General features: G+C 37.2%; 1 protein-coding gene across 21 annotated transcripts in view; it reads right to left on the bottom strand.

Moving 5' to 3' along the window:
* The window catches only part of R3HDM1 (R3H domain containing 1), an 86,590-nt gene that overhangs the window by 60,718 nt on the left and 4,197 nt on the right, over window positions 1-21,675 (bottom strand). For 13 of the 21 annotated variants that reach the window (XM_026088930.1, XM_026088945.1, XM_026088940.1 and 10 more), the window contains exon 2: window positions 9,754-9,784. The exons of 2 other annotated variants lie outside the window; for them this stretch is intronic. The gene's annotated coding sequence lies outside the window, so the exon portion shown is untranslated. Of the gene's footprint in view, window positions 1-6,590; window positions 6,777-7,369; window positions 7,776-8,451; window positions 8,699-9,753; window positions 9,785-12,322; window positions 12,429-21,675 lie in introns of those variants that run through there. 6 more of the 21 variants (XM_026088934.1, XM_026088932.1, XM_026088933.1 and 3 more) reach the window with 6 other exon arrangements.

The following is a 21,675-nucleotide window of genomic DNA, read 5'->3' as shown; positions in this document are numbered from 1 at the left end:
CAGCTATTTTTCAACTCGATTATTTTAGGCAACATTTAAAGACGACCAACTTATTTATACTAGCATCACAACCTCAGGGTTCCCGTGATTAGAACAAACATCACCCCTTCCAACCAACCAACAACAACAAAAATCCACAAAAAGTTATATATGTTTCTTTGTTAGGATGAAAGGAGAAAATGTTTATGCCTCAAGCAGAAAACATAAGAATGAGATAATTCAGATCTATAGCTAATAAAAACTAAAGGAGAATTATTGCATTCAGCTACTGCTTAGTTCTTGAGGACCACTAACTACATACAGTTCTCTGACAAAGTCAAAGCCGAGGAAACAGTTAATTATGGCAAGTGAGACTCATGTCCCCAGCAGCTGTATCAACAAAGAACTCGCTGCTGTCAAAAAGGGCAGGTCTCATTTTTTTCCTTCTCCCTGCAGCCTCCGCCCCTGTTGGAGTGTGGTCCCACCTCTACCTTTGGACCAGCTCTGGCACTTATTGAGCCTTTCCACAATGTGATTCACCTCAAAGCGACAAAACAAAACAAAACAAAACCACACAACTGTCTAGCTCTTTCTCTAGGGTAGTTTTTACTGGACTAGTGAGCTATAGTGGTGCACAGAAAGTTTTGATGAGTGCAAAAATACAGATTAATACTTTTTTGAGGGTGGGGGGAATCAACTGTCTATTAATCAACAGCCTGTGGAAGAACCCCAAGACTCTAAAGATGAGCAAGCTGATAGGCACCTGTATTTGGTGCAGATTAATCCCTTTTGGGAAGCTTTCTTTAGGGGAGGGGAGAGGATGGAAAAGGACTAGAGAAAATTCCCTTGGGTGAAAAAGGAAAAGGGGGGAAAGAAACCCCAAACCCTAAAATCCTGACTTGCAGAACAAGGGAGGATTCCAGAGGGAACCACAATTCTCCTGCCTGCCAAGTGGCCAAGCTACATTTATGCAAATACTCTGGGAATCACGAACCAGGGTCTACACTCAGAGCTCTGCTCTCCCTTATTCATTTACTGCTCTCACTCTCTTTAGCCTGTAGATTCAAAGACTTTTTAAACCACTACACAGCTTTTATAAAGATGCAGCAACTGACCTTACGACTACTGTTCATTTAACAGAAAATGCAAAGCAACTCTCCAATTTACAAGGCATAAAAAACAGAATTAGAGAGCAGACACAGCTTCTTCCTTTTTCCAAAATGCCAACAAACAACATGTGCACAGGCTTCCTACATGTTTTCTTAATGTCTTAAGTTCTAGACCCATTAAACTACTAACTAGGAGTAAAGACTTCCTCTGGTCTATTAACTGTATTTTGATCATGCAGGATTGATCTTATTATTTATGGAGCATTTAAATAAGAAAACTGTCCATCTTGGAAGCATGAATCAAAACAAAAAGATTACCTGATCTTGTTTACATCTATATACTGAAAGATCCTGTACAAATGAATCCATGCTGCACTAACTTTAATACAGTTACATAAAAGATTTGTGTTTTTCCCCGATGCTAGCATCTACAGAGGTTTTTAAGTTATACATTAATCAATTAAGAACTGGATGCTATTTACTGCATTAGCATTGAAGATACTTATTTGATTCAATTTAGCAAGCTATTTAGTAACCTGATTTTCAAAGAAATAATACGATGGTAAATCAGAATACAAAAGCATAACATACTGTTGCTCTACCTCTTCCAAAATGAATTAAGGACAGGATATGTTCCACTACCTATGCAAGTTATGTGCTACCACCTACTGAGTCTAGACAGCATTAAAAAAAATCCAACTGGACAAAAATAGCACCAAGTTTACCACAAGATATTTGTGGACTTACTTGAGAAATCTCTCTCCAAAAGAAATTCAGAAGACAGAAGGAAAATCCCAGAATTGTGATCCTGATAAAAGGCTCTCATAGATATGCTTTAGTTAATCTTGTTCCACTGGTTACACAAGGTTCTCTCTTCCCTTACTTATCTGTCCTGTCCCTCTATCAGAGGTACTACTCCAACAGCAAAAGTTGGCAGAAGACATGTTTACACCTCAAGCACTCATGCTTGGTCTGGTGTCTTAGCTCACACAGACCTTCACAGCCTGCTTACACTAAGATACTGGGCTTCACACTTGTGTGACCAAGGCACCATTGTATTACCATCCACTGACTTCGGTGCAAAGTCAGTGCACCTGAAGGAGGAAGGGAAGACAGAAAGAGACGTCCTCCTAAAGCACTGCAGTAAGATTCATCAGAACATAACTGTCAAACATCTGTCCACATCAAACCTATACACACTTTGGACAAGTACAGGTTAGCAGCACTACGTTATTTGTACACAACAATAGTACTGCATGTCAGAAAAAAACTGAAACATGCCCTCACAGTCTTGTAGTTCATTATACTTAAAGACCTCCTTTTCTTTACTTTGGAAGTTTTGCACATTATTTGTATTAAAAAATTGTTTGAGAGATTGCACAGTACTCCATCACAGTTGGACTGTGAATTGGGATAATACCATTGCTCATGAGACTGCTGACAGGTTTGTAGAGAGGACACCTTTCATGGTAATATACATATGAGAAGACAAGAGATATCATTACTAACTGCCTTTTTTCTTTTTTTCCCTTCCATCTCCAAACAACGATCCAAGCCAGTTTACCACTGCCTCACTTTCTCCCGTTAGCACACTACTGAATGCAATAGAGACACTTGGCTTACAGTGACTAAGATGGCACCTTCAGGAATACAGTTGCCTACATTAGAGTAAGAAATTAAAGAACCAGCAAGACCAGAGCAGTGATAGGAAAGTACAATATTAAAGCACTTACGGAGATCAGCAGGAGTCTGCTGTTGGCCTTTGTTATCCATAAACTCAAAAATTCTACCCAAGAAAGGTTTAAATGTACACTGACAGTCTGTAAAAGCATTAGCGTTATACAGTGCTTCTTTAGGGTCACGTGTAGCACTGGATCTTCAGGAGGGTCAGCTGCTCCATTCTGGACAAAGCACTATTGTTCAGGTATTAGTTCTTTTCTTGGACTTTGCTTTGCACTTTCAGGATATGAACAATCAGACCAAAGCACATCAAAGGAAATAAACAACTCAGCCTGGCTTCCTCAGGGCGAATGCAACTGTCTTAAGGATACAACCACTGTTACAATGGAAGGTGACAAAGAGGTTCCTCTAAGGCTCCCTCCTTCACAGTGCCTCCCTCTTACGGTGAGATTTAACAGGCTTTATGATTTTTTCTTGTATACCACCAAAATATGTACTTTTTGTCTAAAAAAATGCAGACAACTAATCTTTTTAAGCAAAAAAGTCTGCGTACTAGGATACTGTCTAAAAAAATGCAATCCTTGTTTGACTAGGGGACACAACATCAAGAACAACAGAGGTCCTTCTTCTGACAGACCAGCAAAGTTCGTGTTCCGACTTTCAATTCACATATTTCAACAGATGCAGGGTCCTGATGAAACTGAAATTCTAATATTGAACAATCTGTGTTGGATGAGAGTGGCTAACATACACATATGGTTATAAAATACAAGTCTGGGGCTAGTCCCATCTTTCATTCAGACAGCTAAATCATCACAAAACCATTTGTAAATGGTTTATGCACTATTTAAAATTGCAGCACCATTAAGATCTGTTCTCACTTTTTTTTTGGCGGGGGGGAGTGGGGCTGGAGAGAGGGAGAAAGTGAAAAGAATTTCTGAAACAGATTTCATGACAGTTCATTGAAAACAGTTTTTAATATCATTGTTTCACCGGCAAGCATCTGCACAGGGCAACTTATGATGGCAGACAAAAGCCATTTTAGCCTGAACAATATTATGGCATTAACCTTTCAAGAAAACCATGCATTTCAGAAACAGTAAAGCATTAGGTTAGTGGGAACTACATATGTTGAGTGTCTGAGCCTCTCCTCCCCCAAAGGACATGCATGTCTAAAAGGGTGCGAGGGAAGAACTATTTCGAAATGCTTATAACATACTACATGACTTGTCTTAGATTTTTGCTAGTGTAGTTCTATCGGCTTGGGATATGAAGAATGACTGCCCTTCTCACTTGACACTCCTGTACCAGCAGAAGCTCTATAGATGCAACTATGCTGACAAAAGATTTTGTTGGCTTAGCTTACATCGTTCAGAGAAGCCTAACTGACAGCAGAAAAACTACTCCTGCCTCTCAAGCTGTTTCTAGTCTGGAAGCTCTGCTGCAGATGTATATACAGCTCCATATCCATGATCCTACGTGCGCATCCTCCCCAACTTCATGCCATTTTTTGTTTCATATAATCCACTACTCCTCCCTTTCTATCCTTGTTTTACCCAAAGCACACACTTACCAGTGCTTCTGTATCAGTTCCGTTTATTGTCTTGCACAATTTTAACTTTTCATACATTTATACTTATTCTCAAATATATATTTAAAAATCTCCAACAATTCCATGAAACAAGCTGTAAAACCACAGTGCACAATACACAACAGTATTGTATGGTGATGTAGAGGATCTTTTTTAATATTTTTAGGTCATAAAGTCATTCAGATCAAGGACCCCAAATTAAAGCATTTGCCTGTTTTATACTACCAAAGATATTCAGTTGTCTTAATACTAATCCTTAAAAACTGAAGAAAAAAATCCCATTTATTAGATCATTCACTGAAGCTAGATTTCCAGCATCAAGACCATAAAATGGAACAGAAAAAGAGTGCCACAACATGCTTTCCCTGTGTCCTTTGGAAATAAAATTACTAGTTTGTGAAAAAGAAGTGTTCATGTTTTTCACCTTATGTCATTAACAATGATCACTAATTAATGCCATACACTAATTAATGCCATATACTTTTATTGTGCTATAAAATATCAAAGTGAAGATTGGCCTGTTTTCTTAAGGCTGTTTTTTTAAAAAAATAAAATCAAAAACTTTTTAAAACTTGTTTTATTTAATCAAACTGCAAACTTGAAGAAGGTATGTTCTTTAAAAGTCTTGTCAGCTCAGCACTGATTTATATTAGCATGTTAAAAACACAGAAATGAAAGTATCAATATTTTCAGTTCAGATGCAGCAAAAAAGAATTTAACTGCACAAAACACTAGAGAAAACACACAACATCAAATAAAGTACACATCTTGTCCTTGTCCTCAGATAATACAGAAGTAAATTAAAAATCTCAAAATATTCAAAGATTGATTTTTGCAGCAAAGCTTTGAAAAAAATACCTATTTAAAATAAATACACAGATGCATTGCCTGTGACCATTTTCAATGGATAGCTTTCAAATACTTAACAGCTTTTTTGAAGATCCAAACCTTCATCTCATTTAGAAAGTAGCCACCTAAAACTGCATACAGCCACTAACAAGAAATGCTTATACTTTCTAAGAATAAAACTTGAATTTTGCGTAAGTTTATATTTTCCTCTGATCTTTATGTCCATAAAAACTGGAAAAAAATGCCCCTGGAAAAAGATGCAATAATTTTTCAATTCCAACAGTGGATGGTAGAAATAGACTCCTAGAGTTAATAGGACAGATGAAAGATTCTGTTCAGGGCCCTAGATACTAAAGATTATGAACAGGGTTTTGTAATCAAAAAAAGTTAAGGAACAAAAGCTTAAAGTATAATGGACACTTTCTTCCCCCCACAAAAAACACCACCCCAAAAAAAGAAACCAGACAGCACAACCCAGCAACACACATGCAACTTTCCACGGGCCAATATCAATACCTTCATCTATGTGTTGTCAGATAAGATGCATACATATATCAGCTGGTAGTTAAAAAAACAAACAAACAAAAAAACAAAAAAGCTATTGATTATTCACATTAGATATGCAGTTTTAAAATTCTGATTTGCTATTTATAACCTAATAAACTTGAAAAATAGTTCTTTAGCAGTGTATTTTTGTATGGTCTATATCAAAGCCGTAACAGTTCTGATGGTTGATTCGTCAGTGCCCTTTTTTTTAAAAAGGTAAACGACCTTGATCTTGATGAAATCAACTGTCAAGATTTTTAATCACCACCCAAAAATCACTTGTTATCTCAAAGGGGATTTGATCCACAATACAAAAAAAGTCAGTGTCCTGCATAAGAAAAAAAATGTTTTTATGTAGCCTGCTGTAAATAACCTTGCTATCTTGATTTGAATTGAAGTCTATTCTTCAGTTCAAAACATCTTATCTTTATAAAAGAAGTATTTTCATCTCAACTGTATTTCCTTGTTAGAATGGAGATAACAAACACTATGAAGAAAAAATACAGCTCCCTCTATTTTTGCAACCTAAGCGAACTGTCTTGTCTTAGCAGAACAATTTACAATGGTTTTCCAATACTAGTAGAAGTATTCAGTAAATAAAAATTAGCAAAAATATATATTAAACCAGATAAGAGAAAAAGCACTATTTTTAAAATCACTGTTGAAAAAAAAAAAAGAAAAAAAAGAGGAGATTTAAGGACAATGATCTCTCTGCTAATTGATTAGGCCTAAAATGGCTTTGGTGGAGAAAAAAATGCCGTCAAATTTGTCTATAGACATTTTAAATAATATTCTGAAAGCAGAGGAATAAATACTCTATTTCAGAATTCACATACCTGCATCATATTGTCATTTCGTTTCACTATGCAGAGTTACTGAAGACGTGCTTTCCATAACACCTCACACAGGGCTCAGGGCTCTGCGCTGCTCCTTTAGAGAGCTTACTGCACAGACACCTAGCTGATCGCCGGGGCATTCGTAGGGCCGCGCTGAAGCAGTCTGCTGAGGCACTTGCTGAAGCTCTGAGACACAGAAAATCAACAGCTGGGCACCGTGCTGCCAGTGACACCCAGCCAGCCACCATCACGCGCAGAGCCTACGCTGAGCTCTTCGTTAGCAATTCACAAGCAATCGATGCAAAAGCCTTGTGAAGCTATGAATGTGCTATAAAATGGCTGTACAGATTTTAATTACCTTCTCCATTAACATTCTCTAAAATAGTCAGACTACTCCCAAAATAAAAGTTTATACTACACTAAAAGAAATTCTGGTATTTGACACAGAAGTAGATAGTACAAAACTGCTCATACTGTAAAGGTAACAGTTTCCTCTTGAAACATTTTTATTTCCAACAGATTAAAAAGTTAGTTCACAATGCCAATAAATAAACACAGTTGTGACCATGGCTTTCAAACTGCCGATATTTTCTGGACTAGTGCATAATCATTATCAGAACCCAAATAAGGTTGAGAAGTATTTTCAAAATGGATGGGCAGGAAAAAAAAAAAAAGGAAAAAAAAGACAATTATGTGATACGCTAATTAACATACTTCCAAAAATCAGTATCCAAACCAGGGATCTATACCTTTCTTGTAGACAAGAAAGCTATCACTACCTCACATGTAGCATTATCACGACGCTCAGCAGTACTACTACAGAGGAATAATTCTCACTTTTGTAGTTTTCTAACCTCCTCTCTGAAGAATCTTACATGCCAAGCAAGGCTAGTATGGCAAGTGGAGCAGCATTTCTCATTTGGAAACTCCACAGAAGGGAGGTGGGATCTTGGAAGGCCATCATTCCTGGTAAATAGGAGATCAGGACTGTATATTTTTGAGTGACAAGGGAAAAACAGAATAGCTCTTTTGGTGCCGAGACTGCTACAGTCCATGACAGCTCTAAATCTTCCTGTGCTTATTATTCTTCTCCTCTTCTCCCTTCAATGCCACATCTTCAAAGCCTCCATTCCAACTGGCTGCAAATGGCAGTGGAGCACACTCCATGCGTCTCAGCTGTCATCCCTGACCGGCAGGATTGCACAGAAAGAGTGTTAAACCTTTTTCCTTTAGCTAAAGATGACAGCTTCTTGGAATAACTAGTCTTCCTTGTACCTACCAGGCTCGAGGTAACTGCTGTCTGTACCTCCTATTAGCACACAAGCCAGCTATTTCTTTCATTCTGCCCCAGGTCACAGCTTCATGTAGGCAGACTACAGTTTCTTTGATCTAGATAATGCTGCTCCATCTATACATTAACATATTTGACATCTATACACCAACACGTTTGATTAGATTACTCATTCAAAGTACAGCTGCTGCTGTTCCATACAGATTGGTGCAGGAAGGTATGCTTTTTAGTGGAAGATTTTATTACAGTGGGAGATGAGAAAGGAATAGTGAAGTGAGAGGGAAATGAAAGAAAAAAAAGAAAAAAGATAGTGGCAGACTATGGTGGAAGATCTCAAAACGTAGGTCTAGTTACCAGAACTGCAAGGAGACAAAGTTTTCAACCCCTTCACATGGAGGCTTGTTTACAAGCACTACAATGAAACCACAGGAAAACCACTGATGCCTACAATGATCAATGTTTCTTTTAAAGAGATGGAAAAGAATTTTTAGCTTAATATTAAAATAGCCTTCAGAGCTTCTGTGCTCAGTATTAAGAAGGAAAACAGAAGTTAGGCAGGAAACAAGTTACCCCAAACTGCATAGACGATCATTTGATGTTGTGTCTACAGCTTTATGAATGTCTTTATACAGAGATTATGCCAAACTCAACTGTGTGCAAAAGAATATAGAAGTAACTCATTAGAATATGTGAGGTGGGAAAATAATTTGAACTGAATGTACAGCAAAAATAATGTCTGTAAGACTTCAAAATAAGACAACACACAGAAGGAATATGCCTGGGACGAATAAAAAAACTTATATCCTGGGAACAGGAGTTAGAGCGCTCAGTGCTAGTTTAAAAGTGCATTAGTGACTTTGAGCTAGTTGATCTTCAACTAGAAGCATGTGTAAATTTTATCTGTGTTATCAAACACCCAATTACATATGCTAAAAGACTATCTGACAAAATAGGCATTATAATCTCAGAAACAGATAGGCAAATATGAGAGTTTCAATTCAATTTAAATTTCAAAGCAATACAACAATACAACACATCAAACACAGAACATATTTAAGAGATAAACCATCTAGGAAGCAATCAGATGCTTGCTAAAGGAGGAAAGATGCTCTAGGCTCGTTAAAGAGGAAGAGTGATGACATGCCACACAGCCACTTCAAAACAATCCTCTTAATAAAAGAATACCTTCTCTGTTAGTTGCACTGAAAACCTAAATATAACTAAGTGAGCGTGGAAATTGCTATCTTCATCTTTTTTTATTTATGACAATATTATGCAACCTAGTATGTGGCCAAAATGCCCCGTAAGGTGTCCCAAAACAGGTATCTGACCCACAGAAGAGACTGAACTGCCCTGAATTAAGTTTTCTTTAAAACTTGAACATAAGTATTTACACAGACAGAAAACTAAATTGACCAAAAAAGCAAAAAGATAGCATGCTCTGTTACATCAGATATACTTGGGAGACAGGCATTAGTGGCTCCACAATATCCAATCACTTAAGGCACAAGGGCTCTATATTCCTCAAGAAAAAGCTCATGATATTTACAGGCCTTTACCTTCCAAGGGCAGAAGAAGAGGGACGCAAACTCCTGGAGGAGGCACATGGCTAATAAACTGAAAAGTTTTAACTACAGTCTTTGCTTTTAGCAGGAAGGCTGAAGGAAGAGAAAAGCAACGAGTTCTTCCAAGGCACAAAGAAAGAGCTAAAAAGCAGGCTTCTGGAGCAAGACAAAACTGAAGAAAAAGGTAAACAAAAACAACAACAAAAGCAAATAAACAAAAAGACACCAGAGATGCCAAAAAAGGAGCACTTTTGTTACTGGAGAAAACAAAACTAGAATGGGACACTATGCTAAGTAAACCACTTACCAGAATTGCAAAATGAAGTTCATCTATGAACCTAAAGGAAAAGAGAACAGCTTTTCTCAGTTAAATAAGAAATTGTTCAAGGGAGACAATTAACAGCATTAGTAATGTTTGGCATATCTACACAAACATAAAGGTTCCACATGAAGCTTTTTCTGATCACACTCTGAATTTCATCCACTTTACCAATTTTGATTTTATGTTTTCTGAACTGCTAATAAGTGTCAAAACATTTGACTGTACTAACATAATTTCTCTAAGGGCAGAGATCAAGATATTTCTTTCTGTTCAGAGTGGTCACGAATGCCTACTCTGTATTTAGTTCGAGTGATCTCACTATAAAAAGTCTCTCTTCCAAAAAAGGCACAAACCCTCAAGTCTTGCAATTTCATTCATTTGCACCATAAGCACAGTTTAGAAAGTATAATGATGAAGCTATAATAAATATCTTTCCCTGTTCTTATTTGTGTTCCAAGAAATGAAATATATCCTCTTTGTTACTAGTATTAAAAAAAGTTTTTTTTTTTTTTTTTTTTTTTTTACTAAAGTTTAGAAACTAATCACCAATTAGGTATTGCTCTAAAATTTGACAAAGTGATGTACAGATCTAAATACAGTAGACCTTAGGCTAAAGGCATAAGTTTAAACAATTCCAAAACACTGACTACACACAGCTAGTCTTAAAGACTAAATGCAGTTACATTTCAAGTGCCTTCTCGACAACAGATACTAAATAAGTGAATGTCCATTTGGTGGGGATGATTGCCTATGAAAGACTATAAATAAAGAGCCTAAGTCCAGTACGCTAGGAAATAAATTAAAAGAAAAAAAAAAAAAGCTGGAAAAACCACTTTTAGCATCCACAGAATATTAGACGAAAAATCTCACAAGTATCCCTTATAACAGGCTCCTAGATAAATACTTCAGAAAACCAAATGTTTACTTATACCCAGAGTTACAAGTGTTATATATGTGGCATATTTATTCACAATTTCTATAAAAAGAGTAACCTTCACATGACCAGACTTTTCAAAGGCGGGGGGNAAGAGAAAGAAAGAAAAAGCATCTCTCAAAGTTAATAAAAGGTATTACTAAGAATGTGGAAGGAATGCCTTTGGGCACACAGGGTGAACGAGATGCTGAAAGATAAATTCTCTCTATTTCTTCCCTCTACAGCCAGGCAACTTTAGTCTTGTCTCTTAAGAGGAGTGAGGAAGACTCAATAGAAAGCAAGTTCTGATAGCAGAAAATCCTACAGTTATTAAGCATTCACCCATTTCATTAATTCTGGTCTTTAAGGTCATGCTCAATGAAGAGGGATGGGGAAGGAAAAAAAAAAAAGAAAGAAAAAAGAAGTACTATGAGTAGAAGCTCTAGCCTAACTTCATAATCTGGAATAAGAACCACTCAGATGACATTTAACTACAGAATGACTTCCGAGATCTAGAGAAAACACTGCTGATTAATAAAGCAAACAAAGCACAGCTTCTGCAGTTTAAGCAAACAATCAAGAAAAGCCTCATGCTAAACAGTGTACAAAGCCAGCAAAAAGGAGAGAATATATCACAAAACAAGTCACAGACAAAGTCAGTTACTTAGTTGTCAGATGTGTTTTATCACTGTAACCTTCTGTCCTTCCACTCCCAGCTGTTCATATTACCAACCATTCTCATTCACTGTGTTAAGTCGAAAATAAGCCTTCTATAAACCTTTCAAGGCCTTCATAATTTCTCTGCAGATGATCTAACTTATTTCCTTGTTGATAAAAAAAATAAACTGAAGGAAAAATTTTAACCAAATGTAAGTTTAGTCTCAAGAATAACAACTTCATGCAAGCTTAATGAACAGAGTATGTTTGTCTTTGTATTCATACCTTGATATGAACTACAGTTCAAGAGAAAGTTAAAATTAAGTCTGTTCTAGACATTCTTCTTCTGTGCATTCTCATCTAACTTCTTGCTTCTCCAGAAGTAGCTGGATAAGTGGACTGACACAGGAGGGGGCAGATATATGAAAGTCCCAGATGCTGAACAGGAAAATTTTTAAATTACAGTATCTATTTTAAGTACCAGCACCCAGAGCAAGCTTGTGTTGTTGCACTGGATATTTTTATCCCCATTTTACTCCCAAATCTCACACATTTTTTTCCTGTAAAATAAAAGCCGGTCTCCATGAGGTAAAAGGTGTGCAAATAATCTTTCTTTAGAATGTACTGATTTTGAAGCCACACCATTTAGAAACCATGAGCAAATCATACAGGGCTTTGAGACTTGCGAGGGGGGGTGGATCAAACTTTTTTTTGGTAAAGACATTATTTGGCTACCAATAAAACTAAGCATTCATCTATCCCAGCAAAAAGTTACAGCGACCATCAGATTTTAACAATGAAGAAGTGAGAGGAAATAGTGACCTGCAAGATATTTATTCTAAACCAGTGTTAATTTCTGCAAAGGGAACAGCTGAAATAGAAGTGCCCAAATAATAACATCTACCCCCAGAAACCAGAAATAACAAAAACCCAAGCAATAAACCTTTTCTCATGTTTGTAAAAATCCATGTTTGGAAAGCTCACTTCAAATTGTTGTGTTATCATCCCAAAGAATTCTAAACAACTCCGAGCATGGGAATATGGCTTCAGATGTCAGACGCCTAAAAGCTAGGAGAACAGGAAGCTTCACCTAGAATACAGTAAGAACAATGTAGTTGTAATCTCACAGTTCTCACTTCAGTTATTCCTTATTGTACTTCTCCACAACCTCAAATTTAATGTCGCTAGTTATCAGATGCCTAGATTAAATACCCTTAAGATCACTATAAACCAAAAGCAGATGCTTCTTGAAAGTTGTAATATTACTCCAGCCTTCTGGAAAGCTTGTGACCGAGAAGTCCTTTCCAAATATACTGTCTTTATAGCTCCATATAGTCTTAAAACAATCCAGACTGGCAGTAATGGCTACCAGCATCCTTTTGTGTCTGTAAGCACGTACACACACACACACACACACACGAGGAATCACAAACTTCTCATCTAGTGCTTCAGAGGAAGGGATCTGAAAGTCTGCAAATAAATATTTTTGTGAAAGTAAAGGTTGACTTTGGCTTGCTAATTTAGCAGAAAACCTTTGTTACTATTCAGGCAATCTGAAGATCAACAGGTCAGTCAGATAAGCTAAGAGTGACAAGTTCCCTTTAGAGCAGGTAAGAGTTACCTTCTACCCATATGGAAAGGCAAGGCGAGTAACTGTGGGAGGAAACTGAGTAAGGGACAATGCAAGACGGAAAGTGGATCTGAACCACATATAAAAAAAAGGGGGTAGGGAGTGGGCTGTAGCTTTTCTCTTGCTTTATGTCAATACAGTGGATCTGAAGAGTTGTGTATTTTTACAACTTATTCTTCTCCCTTCAAAAAATTCTAGAATGTCAGCTCTACTCCTTGATATTGCTCCAGAAGTAGATGGTGTTGGTATATCTTGTAAGATGAACCCGTTCAACTCCTAACAGCATGACCTGAAGCTGTGGGAGAGTCTTCCTTTAGCTGTGGCATTAACAGTTTCAAAAACTTTGTTAAATCCTCCTTCCCTGTTTGGCTAATGTTAACCTCACAAGCACAAAGACAGGAGGGAGAGGAAGGAGGGAAGAGAGAGAAGGGTAGGAGACAGAGGGAGAGAAAAAGGCACCCTGAAAACACCAGGAGGCAACATGTGATCTTTTACTTTCTGCCATATCTGTACAGTCTAGCATCTCTATTCAGATGAGATAATATAGTGGTATTATCAGACACTGAAGTCAGACACTTTCCAAAAAGGACTTTGAGGTAAATAACTATCATATTTAATATTTATGAATAGTTAAATAAATAGAGAACAAATTTTAATTAATGCCACATAAAAGGACATTATTTTTTTTTTTTAAACAACTATGGCTAGGACCTAGGAGTATCCACTTGAGATGCATCCTGCAATAATACAGATTGGATAGTGGGCTTTGCTAGATAAACAAAAGCTTTTCCATAGATGCAACACTAATTTTGAATATGTTGCTAGGGCAACAGCAGACTGTAACCAGAATTTCTGAATAATGAGCAGGTGGCAATATATGAAGAGCTTAGACTCCTGACTGAATTATTCATACGTACTCCTGAATAGCGAGATTTATAAAAGGGATAGCCTTATTCCATCACCACAAATGGAAATACTATATACCCTGTCTAGAATATTTATTAGAGTTCTAAACATACATCTCTATCACTTTAACACAATATGTAAGACGATCGCTATTCTGAACAAAAAAGCCCCATGGCTCTAGCGTAAAGAGAAATAAGCAGCTATTTTGCATAAAATCATGAGATACATGATACACAATCTAAAAGAGTAGTTTTTCTAAGCCAAAGGTAAATTTAATTTTCTGTCCCAGATTCTGCTTGTACTGATTCAACATAATTCTAGAGGGACAGGAAGAAATATAACTGATGAAGATTTAGGGACCAGAATAACTGAATAGAACAGGACACATTTTATCCATCATGCATATACACAGCAGGAGCTTTGCCACATACAAAATGCTAGATATGGGGGGAAGCCATACGCACAGTCTAGAGATACTTCATCACTGCACTCTTGAAGAGCCATAGCAGCAAGACGTGGCAAGATTTTTATTAATTTGAAACCTTTGTTCACTTCTGATCAGTCATTACACTACTAAAACTTCAGAACTAATATTAATTCCTTCATTTGGTTTTCCAGTAAAGTCTGATAACTGGCCAGTAATGATCTGAATATCTGGACAAGGCCAGCTGTGACTATTCCTCTTTTGCTGAATGTGACGAGAACTATTTTCACTGATTCTAGGTCTCATCTGATCCTCCCTGTGAGTGCACCAAGTTCAGAGGCTGTAATGGGATAAGCAACTCCCTCCCCCCAATGTATTTTTTGTTACAGATCTCAGCTCTGTGTTTTAAATACCAAGAAAATGTGTAGTTATTTTAAGCAAAGTTTCCAAACAATTTCTAAAGATTAACTTATTCTGCTCATTGAGGAGATACAAATTCATGTCACAAAAAAATGTTTATTAATGTTTTTTAAACTACTGTTTTTCAAAGCTGACAGTATCAAAAGGACTTTTTGCAAAAACACAGTATAAGATAGACAAATGATCAAATTATTTGATACTTTTGTAATGATGAGAACTGTTCCATTCTCCATAAAGGTATTTACTGTTGTGCAATTGTTTCAGTTTAGCTATTTTTCAACTAATGTGCATTAATATGAGGATAAACCCCAGAAAAAAAAAAAACAACACACATTGATTTGTCATATCATGTGTGACAGCTGTACAAATCTAAATACTTCACAGACAGCTAGAACTATTTTTCAATCTGAAGTTCATCCGGTGAAATCTCACAGTAAAAAGCTGACATCTAGTCAAGTCGCATCAGCAAAGACTTCCACCTCACTCTAACTTCTTGAACTAGGTTATAGCTAAACACTTTTTCTGCAGAATCCACAATTCAAAGAAGAATGTCTAGTGGGGACAATTTAACTCTGGGGGCTCTTCCTTACCACAGGATTAAAGTATCTGGCTCTTACAGCCAGCTAGTCCTCCCGTGTTGTTTATAAATGAGCTACTGTCCTCTGCAGCAGCTTCAGTCTGAATGGGTTTAAGATCCAGTGCTGAGCAGTGCCCTGCATTGCAGTTGAATCTTGTAAATTCCTTTGTTCAACTTTCTGGCCAGCGGGATGACAGAAGCCAATTGTCTCACTACTACGATGGCCTCATCCAACTGCTGTTCAGCACGATTTCTTTTTTTTATCTCTAAACTGAAAATCCTGGTAACATAGGAAAGTGCAGTAAAATCAGCATCCTGCTACTTCCTGATGAACACCTGTGAAAGCACATCATCAGAAAAACGGCAGCATAATGGGTCAGATCCAAGCAGAAGGAGGATGGAGAGCTGATTCTTCCCTTCCCCTAACAGGAAAAACACAGGTTTTCTGCCACCTTGGCACTCTGCAACGATATTTCATTTTCCTAAGCAGTAGAGGGCTCAGTGAAGGAAGCTGTGCTAACTTTTACACTAAGTATCATGGTCTTTTGTAGTGGGATGAACCCCCACCCCAGTCTTTGGGAATTATAAATCACTGAAACACGAATACACGTTAAAGAAACTTTCTAGGGTCAAACATTGCACAGTTATGTCTCTCTTCAGAGGAGAGGAAGGAAGAATGAACTTAATGATGATTTTTTGTTTAGAATAAGATAGAATTTCCTTTAAAAAATTAACATAGGACAAATACTACTACCAATGAGTTTACATGCTGAAGGATCTCTAACTGTTGCCCTTATGTGGAACTAATACATGCATTAGAACATGAGGAATTTTTATTTGAAAATTTGCTGGAAAACTAGTTTAGAGATGAGTAAAATGCATGAGGCAGATTACAAAAACAAGTACCTTTGCTTCCTTCAAAAATACTTCAAGGACTGTATGACAGAGTCATTTCAAATTTGACAGGAAAAAAACAAATACCAAGGGCCCCTGTCCCTAAGTTCAGGCATAACCACCCAAATTTGGAGGCAGAAAGGTTTCCAAAGNAAAAAAAAAAAAAAAAAAAAAAAAAAAGCACATACAGAAAGATGTTTAAAAGATGTTTAAAGAGACAGTAACCTTTAACCCTGCTCTGTTACTGAATCAGTCAGTCTTTAGGAATCTTATTCATATTTTCATAATATTCAAGCAAAGAAGGATTATTTTATTAATAGAAGAGCTGTTAATGATTATTAGAATCCTGTCACTTTGTGACCAAAAGGCTTGGCTTTACAGGCAATCCAGGACAGGGACTTTGATATAACCTCCTAGTGTAACAATCCAGGGATAAGGCTAATCCGGGTGTCCTTGATCTATCTTTTTCTTTATATAGACACAGCAGTTACAATAATCTATATGAAAAAATATATTAATGCATTTTATGTAATATGTAACAGTGTTATGTATGTAGCTTACTTAAGGATTCCTCTTTAAAATACCTATGCAACTTATCCTCAGTACAGACTCCCAGGGCAGAGCAAAGAAGGGTCTGGGAAAGGAGGAGCGCCCTTTATATGGAAGAGCTGCAAATTTAGCTGGATGAATAATGCCGCAAAACAAAAGCACAGAGGAAGGAAAATAAATACTCTTACAAAACCAGACTGATCAACCAAAAGGTAAGTCTTTTAAGTCAAAAAACACAGAGAGAAATCGTTACCAGTCTGAGTCAAAACTTAATAACAAGATGTTCGTTATCCCTGCAAATAGGAAAGAACAAGAAAAACTACTACAGCATAACTGAAACTGAATTTGAAAAGGCTACACTCAAAGGAAAAACAAGATTCAGTATCACATGCTCAAGACAGCATACCCAGTAACTACAGAAAACTAAAAGAATTCTCTCTTTAGATGAGGTCCCAAAGCAGAGATTTTCCACAACAGTTCAAAATACACAATAGTATTATTTAACTTTAGAATGAAAAAAAAACGATGGAGGGAAAAAATGGGCAAGGGGGTCAGCAACAGAGTTTCATGACCCTGGGACCAGCTTTGTTTCATTTTGACCCTAGTAGGTAAGGCGTAATACTAACATACTACATCTTTGGATCACAAACATGGGAGGTACCATCAGAGGCAAAAAAGACTTTAGGTGGATGACCTTGAGGACTGATAAAGAAAGAATGCAGTAAATCAGTACTGTTAACATTAGAGCAATTCTTAAAGCAAGTATTCTTCAGCTGGAAACAAAGATGGAAGATAAACAGCTAATCATAAGATGACTATACTCACAGTGCAATGTAGCCATGAGAAAGGCAAATGCAGAAAGAGGTACTATCCAAGGTAGCCCCAGAAAAGCTACAGAAGCATAAATGCCATTATAATAAAGCCCTGGTGAGACCTTACATGAAAAATGGTATTTGCACTGCTAAGAATTTATATGCAAAATGACATTTAATTCTAAGGATAAGGTTAGCAGAAGAAGAGACTGCAGGAGGCTGTCTTGTTTAGCTTAGTCAAAACACAGACTGTACAGGAACAAGTCTTTCTTAGATGGCACGTGCGGCTGCGGTACACGACAGGTGGGTAGAAGAGCTATTTAAGCTGAAGAATGTTGTCGCAAAACCACGTCTATAAACTTGCCACAACCAGCCAGGTTGGAAACCAGAACACATCACAGAATCAGTTTTTGTAACAGCTAGCCAGCAGGAAAGAAGAAAACTGGCAATCTAATTAATTTTAAGATACAGTTACAAGACTGTTATGAATGGATTATTACCCCTTGCAATAACAAGGGACTGGACTAAATGACCCACAAAGTCTCTCTTTTCAGTCTTCAGCCATATTCATGCAGTACACAGTACATTAGGTTGCATACTTGTCCAGACACATTCCATTATTTTGCTGATAATTACTCTTAATGCAACACCTGAGTACCTGGATGGCCTAAATTCAGTGGGCACCTACTAATTCTTTTCTTTATCCAATTTTACTTCCAATTAGCCTGGTAAGAAGTCTTTTTAGCATTAGCCATGATTTTCCCTAACAATTAGAGAAAGCCTACCTACTTGAGCAGGAAGTCTACTTACATGCTGAATACATCTGCTTTTTCTTTTATTTCTAAAATTAATTTTAAGCTAGAGAACAAAAACCCCACCAGATCAGTCTGATCTTTGTCAAGCAACAGGCTTTAGAACTGTCTCCACTAACCTAAACATGCCTGAACTCACATATGTTGTCTGATCAATGCTGAAAATTTTGGCAATGTCCTTCCCCCTGCACCATTAATCTCACATTAAAAGTGGGCTAAACAGTTTCCTACTTGAAATTAATATCTATTTTGTTGCATGCTGGAAGTTAGGACAAAATAAACAAACAAAACAAAAAAAAACAGATATTGATTGAATACCTACACGCTTACATTTCTTGACCTTTACGGATCACCGTAATTTTAAGTCTTCACATTGCTATAGACCAAGAAAGATGAAAAGATGCAAATCTAGTTTAACATCGTCCAATATTTTAAAAAACATCAGAAAAAAAAAAAGCTGATTGTATTCTGACATGAGACAGCTTTCTCTACTATTTTGATAACACAAGCCCTGAGACTACTGTTCTTTGTGATTTGCAAATTAAACCTTACGGTGTTGGTAAAGATAAGATTAGGTAGCAACTAATGGGATGCAATCATGTCTAATGATTAACAGCCAACCACCGGAACATCAGTTTGCAACAACTGGGTTAGTCCAGTAATTTCATTTATTCTGTTCAGATCACTGCCATAAGTATTTAGACTAGAAGTACCTTTCAGAGCTCAAAAATCATAGTCAAAACATGGTCTTACCTACGATGCAGGATGAAGGCTGTGCTGTGTTTAAATCATTAGTAGCTAAGCTCAGTCTGGATTCAGCTGCCTCTCCCAGGAATGAGAAGGCCCATATAAATACAGATAGTTCTCTCCAGAAGCCATTATTTGAAAACAGGGCGGGGGACAAACAACCTGTGCAGTCTTACCACACAAAGCATTAGGATCAAAATCCTTTTTTTTTTTTTTTAATAAAAGTAACACAAAAGTTAAAGTGGTAAAAAATTACTATCCATTTACTAGACCGCAAGTCTAACCAAAAGGCATCAGTAGTTCTATAGCAGCCTCCATAAAACCACTTACTGTCTCTGCATGTCCTTTCTTCCTCCCCAGTTGTACCACAAGCATGACACCTCAGAGCAATACCAGTACTGGCTTCTAGTACAGCTTTAATCCCTTGAAAGGGTGTTTATTTTTCCATAGCAATAATGTAATGTGCAATGAAACATGTGCCTAGAATCCTTTTAAAGATTATTTGCAATGAAAATACATTAAAGATCTCTGATGCGCTTGGGGAAAAAAAAAAAAAAAAAAAAAGCAACTCCTAAACTAGGAGGCTAATCACCTAATCGCTTGCAGTCTTCACTGCGAGTAAAAGTCAAAGATTCATCATCACCAATTCTACCAGTAAAACTACAATCAGCAGATACTATCAGGATCTAATTACCCATTTTACCAGTTTCTTCCACTGAAGTGTACGCAACAGTCATTAACGCAAGAAAATTAGTCAGCTTCCCTTGGTCAGAAGGAAAGTCCTTTGGCAAAAAGTTCTTGTTTGGAAATAGTCTGGCTTTCCAGAGTTAAAAGGATAAGGCTGCATCAGCTCAAAAGGACAAACCAAGTTTTATTTTGAGTCAAGGTACTGCTGTCCTACCTAGCTATGCCAATCAATCTAGCTACTTTTATGAGAAGACAGAAATCAACAAGAGTTCTAGCTTTAATTTGGGGAATAGATTCAAAAGATTATTAAAGAGAGGAAAGAATATACTCCTGGCAGCAAGTTTTACTTTTTAAATATCTTCAGGCCACCCTGAATCTGAAATGCAGCTCTTCACCCAAAGGATAGAGGGATTTATGATGCTTTAAAGGAAACAGGCTTCTTTCTGTACCTTCTAAAGAAATGCTCCAAATCACTCTGTGATGACATGGACAAGAACTCCCCACAACTGATTTACTAATTTTGCTGCTGCATCATTTGGGTGCCAAAACCAAACCTTTGATCAAAGCCTATGAGGGCCAATTTTCCAATGCCTCTCAAAACTCCTGATGCATTCAACAGATGGAATTCTTCTTGTGGCTCCAGCATGCTGGTCAATGATGCAACTGCCGCCAGCTACTCGCACCAGCAGCAGGTTTTTATGCCCAAAGCTCTGACATCAAAAGGGACTGTGAGAACACTCCTCAATCTGCTGTTGGCAAAAGCACTTAAATTAGTTCAAACTTCCTTCACCAGCTGTGCACCAACAGCCTTTCTAGATTTAGCTGTGCTAGGAAAAGTCGTCACCGATCTCATTCCCAGTCACCGCTTCCTCCATCTGCCAGTTAAACTGCTCCTGAGTCTCCCTAAACATGTTTCAATTAGACAGTCTAATGGAGACCTACATCATCTTGCACAGTCTAAAGTGAAATGCCCAGAAACTGCTCATAATAACAGTTCAATTAGCAGCTCAGACGAGGTGATACGGGGTGGGGGCAACAAAAAGCTAAGGATAAATCAGGACAAGAGCTTGATAGCCACAGAGGCAGGTACTTGCAAGGAGAACATACGTTTACTTAATTTTACAGGAAGATAAGGGTAAAATGGGTTAGTTGGACTTCACGCTAAAAGACAGAAACTATATCTCACTTACTATTAAATATACTTCTTCAGAACAAGCAAGGTAGCTTAACTGCTAGGCAATTCTCTCATCACACAAAACATTTTTTAGAAAAATTGTAAATTCAGCACTAGATCTTGCTAAGAATGGTTAATCATACCAAGAGCAACAGTAAGAGCTTCTAGGTTTATGCCTTTCAGAGGTTATTCTTCGCCCTGGTAATATAAGTGGTCTGAAACTATGCTTTCAAAATAACAGAGCAACTACGCTATTTAGCCATAGCTTTAATAATATTACAGATGTTTGTCCTGAGAAGCTTCACTCTTCAGATCATTCTGTGCACATGATTAGACAGAGACCTTTCATAAATGAGAGTACAAGCTTACTAACAAAAAACTTGGGGGGGGGGGCAGGGGGGCAAGAGGACTACTAAGCAAAGACAAAATTCCATTTTAAACACACATTTTGGAATTACAGAGTAAAGAACAACAATAAGAATATGGATGTTGGGAAAGAGGTTAAAGAACAGAGAAACTTAGAAGCTGGGAGATGAACAAAGTAGTAGATAAGAATTTATGCAAAAAGCAGTGGCTACAGAGAAAAAGCCCCATTTCCTTTAGAGATCAAAGATCAAGAATAGAGAAGAGATCAAGAATAGAGAAGAGATCAAGAATAGAGAAGAGATCAAGAATAGAGAAGAGATCAAGAATAGAGAAGAGATC

Source organism: Apteryx rowi, unplaced genomic scaffold (assembly GCF_003343035.1).
Source record: "Apteryx rowi isolate R43461 unplaced genomic scaffold, aptRow1 scaffold_8, whole genome shotgun sequence".
Taxonomy (NCBI): Eukaryota; Metazoa; Chordata; class Aves; order Apterygiformes; family Apterygidae; genus Apteryx; species Apteryx rowi.
Note: the sequence above shows the minus strand (reverse complement) of the source record. Positions and strands in the feature narration are given on the sequence as shown.